Genomic DNA, 5,112 nt, shown 5'->3' on the forward strand with positions numbered 1-5,112 from the left:
CAACTCACTCCCGTGAGAGAGAGTTGTGAGAGACTAGCAGTCCTTCAAGTCTAGTCTGCTGCCAGATCTTCCTCTATTTATAGAGAGAGCTAGGCTATGTCGGCACAGCAACCAATCAGAAGGCAGATCACCAACTGCCAGTCAGGTCCCCAGGCGCTGGCTTAAAGGGACCTCAACTTACAGCGACACAGTCCACAGGCCAGGTGTCCCACAGGTAGTGTAGCCTTTAATTTGAGGCACAGAGCAAGCAAGGCAGCCGCACACTGGTCCAATGATCAAAGAGCGAGAGACAAGAAAGATGAGGCTCGCCAAGCCATTTATCTCGCTGTCCTACAGTTAATCCCACTTGTGTTTATCAGTCAGGCTGGCACAATAAACTATCTCAGGTGGGGTGGCTTTTGTTTTTAGAGAACTTCCCCCCAAAATGAATTTAAAACTCAGAAGTCAAGGCATGGAGCACAGGAAGACAGAAGAGCTGAGAGAAGAATTTCCAATTTGTCAAGCTGTGTGTTCCATGACTTCTTCTTTAGAGTAAAGTATCGGCTAAGGGTTGTGGGGAGAAGTTCCCAAAGCCAGGTTTGGGAGATGGGAGAGAGATCGTTTTCATCGTTAACCTGCACTGAGTCCTTGAGCAGATCTGAATTCCGTCTCCATATGGATCTCCTTATACCTCACAATCACCCACTTTCCAGGTGAGGTGCCAAGAGTCAGAGACCTCTGGACTTGCCTCAGGTCTAGCTGTCAGTGACTGAAGCGGGATTTGAACATGCCCTTCGGTTCCTAAGGAGCCCGGTAGTGTAGTGAGTAGACTATCCATTGAGTTGCACCACAAGGTCACCTCCAGGAGCAGGCTCTCTGCTCCGGTGAAGGTTGAAAGTCTTGGAAACCTGAAAGGACAGTTCCACGCTGCCCCCAGAGGGTCACGACAAGTCAGGATTGCCTCAATGGCAGCTAAGCTTGGCGTGGACTGGTTCTGATTCCTCCACGTGCCCATGGTTTGACTTGGCGGATAACCAAACCTTGGAGCTTCAGTCCACCCAGAGGCACCTCAGGAGGCTCTGGCGATTTTCTTCTGAAACATGAGCCACTGAATACCATATGCAACACAGTTTGACTCTGACACACACGGGGTGGGTTTATTTGAAATCCAGAGTGCTTTCCACTAAAGCACAAGAAAGCGACTTGCCGCCTTGTCTCTGGGGAGAGGGGAGAGACAGGAGCTGGCCTGTGTCCTGCCCCCCAGGACTGGCTGCTCGAAGCCGAGCCTGCTCCAGCCGAGGCATGCAGTCGGTGTTTGGGTTGGAGGGGAAGAAACGTCCTAATTCAAGTCTGCAGCATGCCCAGCAGCCCACCCAGCCGCCAGAGGGGTTTCCCGTGCCCTCTCAGCTCCTGATGATACATACTCTTCATGTTTACGTGGCGCGATACACTGCGCTCCAAGAACATGAGCTATTAGTGAGCCAAGTTCACCATCCACGCAGCTCCGGCCGGAGCAACTGGAAGACACTGCCGCTCTAATTTACGAGGGACCAACGCTGTGACCTCGATAGGTGCCCCAGCGGTTCTTAGAGACCAGAAAGATGGCTCCCTCCGGCGGCCCTGTTTACCAACAGGGAAAGCAGCTTCTAGCACGTGGCCTGCCCGAGACTTCCATGTCCTCTTCAGTCCAGACCAGTGGCCTTCCCCTTCGCTCTCATCCCCGCCTCTCGGACAGTCACTGGAGGCTCGGGCCCAGCCATTAAACGGACCGTTCCCTGCGCTGTCTTCTCAAAGGGGTGGGAGACCGCACGGAGGGTGCGGGGGAAGGATTGGCCCATCATCTGAGTAAATTCATTTGGTGGTCCTGGAGAGTGGCCGTTCGCCTGGGTGGGTGACTTACAGACCTAACCAGTGGGCTGGGACTCCAAGGGGGTCTCACCGGCTGGTTTTTAAGTAGATCACCCGGCCTTTCCAGATGCCTCTGAGTGGACTGGAACCTCCGACCTTTTGATTAGCAGCTGAGCACTGAACTGCTTAACAACTTAACTGTGGACAACACCCAGGGCCTCCTTAGTGGACTTCGGGGAGGGGTGGGAGTGGCTGGGTCAGCGAGTGGATAGGTGTGAGGTCGCGCCAGGGAAACAAAGAAAGCCGCCACTCTTACCAGGCTGGAGGGGCTGGGGCTGGGATCGCACTTGTCCTCTGACCGCCAGATAAAGTCCCTGCTTCTCGTCTTTTGCTTCCTCTTTTTATTTCAGGTCCTTTGATTCAGAACAGCTATAGTTCTTTTTCTGTTTTCTTTACTTCTTAGCCGTTGTGTAGGAAGAGGGCAAGTTGGGTTTAAAAATAAAACAGTAACAGCATTAGTCTATTTGGGTTATTCTGGTAAAGGGGCAAGAAATACTCTCCAGACCACTTTCTGGAAGCCAGAATGGTGTAATGCAGTGCCCCTCAAACCTTTTAGTCTCGGGACCCTCTCATCCTATTAAAATGTACTGTGAGCGATAAGTACCAATAGAATTGTATGTACTTATCTTGCTTTATCTAAAAGCAACAGTGATAAATTCATTGTACCTTAACATAGATAACATCATGAAAAAATAATATTATCTTCTAAAACAACAAAAAATGCTTCGGAAGACTGACATTGGTATTTTTGTTTGTTTTGTTTACATTTTTGTAAAATCTTTTTAAGGTCTGGCTTAATTGAAGAGAACTGGATTTTCATATCTGCTCCTGCATTCAATCTGTTGCAATATGTTGTTTTAGTTGGACTATGAAAGAAAACCCAGGCTCGTGTAGATATGTAGTTGGGAAAAGGAGAAAGATCTTTTTAGATAATGATGAATAATCTTTTTTCGATACTGCACCCAAACTTAACAAGTTTCTTAAAGGTTAGTTGCAATGTGGAATCTGACCGCATATTCCTGAGCTTTTTGTATTCTGTTAGGTTAAAACCCATTGGCCTACCAATGTACTAGAATGAATCTTTTACCCAGGCATGATTCTATAGCCCCATGCCTTGGTCATTGGAAAATATTGATCCATTGAGTCATGAAAATCTTTGAAATATTAACATCATGATGCAACATCCAAAATTTATTTTAATAACTTTTTAGTGTCATAATCAACCTCATCAGAAAACTCTGGAAGTATTAGCATACTGTCAAGCTCCACAGTGGTAGATACAAGCTTTCCAAAATATCTAATTTTCGCTTGAAAGCTCAAGTGTGATCATTGGCAACAGATAGTCTCCGTTGTTTTCCTGGAAGAGCAAGCTCACCGTGTTCATTTTTGAGAAAATGCCCGCCAAATGTCTGGAAAAGCTTTCTTCGTCATTCGCCCTTCCACGCAGAAAAGAGATGTTCCCTGCAAAAGTGGCCAGTTCAGCTCACCACTCGGAGAATTGCCTGAGTGCTTTACCCAGTGAGAACCAGGGTGCTTCAGAGCTCAGTGGGCGGAAATTATATACTTATCCCCCTTTGTTACACAGACCACTTCTTAAAGTATTGCTATTTAATAAAATTACCAATTCGTACAGCCTCATCCTGGACCGTTGAAATTAATCGTTTTTCTTTTCTTAAGGAAAACTGGGGCGTGTGTGTGTGTGTGTGTGTGTGTGTGTGTGTGTGTGTGTGTGTTTAACTGTGTGTGGTGGTGAAGACTCCATAGATGACTGTACAATCTGTTGTCACTGCTTTGATTCATAGTTTTACCCACCATTTGCTTTTGCACCCAAATTACAGGCGTCAATACAGCATAAAGGGCGAAAGCATCACAGTATTGACATGGATGTGGGTTTAGCTACATAAGCCCCCTGAAAAGGTCCCAGCGACCCTCGGGACGCTCAGTACCTGGCTTTGAGAATAGTTGGTGTGGTGGCCGCAACAAATGACTAAATGTCAAAGTCTTTTCGTCCAGTTTTGCCTTGGGCTAGCTCTGTCTGCTGCAAGTCATGTCACCCTTGTGTCTCAGTTCCCTAATTTGTCCCAAAAGCAGGTTGTTTGAAATGATCTCGATCGTCTCACTGTCACCTTAAGAGCACAGTGCGACACCGAACAATCGCCCCCACCGACCTATCTTTCCATTGCTCTTCTTGATGTGCCACTGTCAGAATACAGAGCGCACACCTGCTTCTACCTCCTTTCAAGCAGGAGGGCTGCTTCTTGGCAAACGTGGCCATGGCGACCCGGCACATTTTACTGCTTTTGTAGCACTGTTGGCAGAGGTTCTGCTGCCCATCACCAGCTTTGGGGTACAGAGAATCAGGAACCGAGACATCCATTTTTGCCCATGCAAATCAAACAGACACACCCTGGCCCTGGTGTGACTTCCTGATCCCTGGATGTAGGTACGGTGGTATATTTCTAGAGCCGCACTTGCTGTGGTGACTACTCGAGTGGCCCTGATTGTGGCTCAGGCGACAGCTACCTTGGCAGACATTCACGCAGTATTCTACTGCTGGCTGTAGGAGGAGCAGCCTAGGACCTGGCCCTTCAGCCACTTTATGAATTTTTAAGTACTTACTTTCCTATATTTCGTGTTTAGAGTCTCTGGGCTATCCAAATGGTTAAGTGTTTTCAGTTGCTGTAAACAAACTTGCTGGGCGGTTTGAACCCACTCAGAGAACCTTGGAAGAAAGGCCTGGTGATCTCTTTCCAAAGGTACCAAACAGGAGAACCCTCTGGAGAACAGTGCCACTGTGCCACACGTGGGGTCAGAATAAAACGGAATCAACTCAAAGATAACCTGCTTCTTTTTTTCTTTTTAGAGTGGTCCCAATGGTGCTTTTTTTTTTCTTTTTCTGAAACTGAACAATGACTGAAAGCATTTCATCAGCATTAAACTTTCCCAGAAGCACCCATTCCATTGATTATTTTTATTTGTCAGTGGCCAGCACTGAGTTGAATGCCTATCGATAAAACAACCATAAGCCACAGAATCCCTTAATAGTGCATCTTAAGGCGAACCTTTTTCCTTCAGTTCTTTCAACCTGAGAAATGCCAAGCACGTTCTTCCCTTTGCGTTTTCTAACAAAGCGACCGTTGCATCTTTCATTACATATTATACTTTACTCTTTCTTTTTAACTTTCCCTGTGAAATCTGCTGTTCAACTCTTTTACTTCATAATTT

Source organism: Echinops telfairi, unplaced genomic scaffold, assembly GCF_000313985.2.
Source record: "Echinops telfairi isolate 266 unplaced genomic scaffold, ASM31398v2 ScPeMD7_18;HRSCAF=68, whole genome shotgun sequence".
NCBI classification, from domain to species: domain Eukaryota; kingdom Metazoa; phylum Chordata; class Mammalia; order Afrosoricida; family Tenrecidae; genus Echinops; species Echinops telfairi.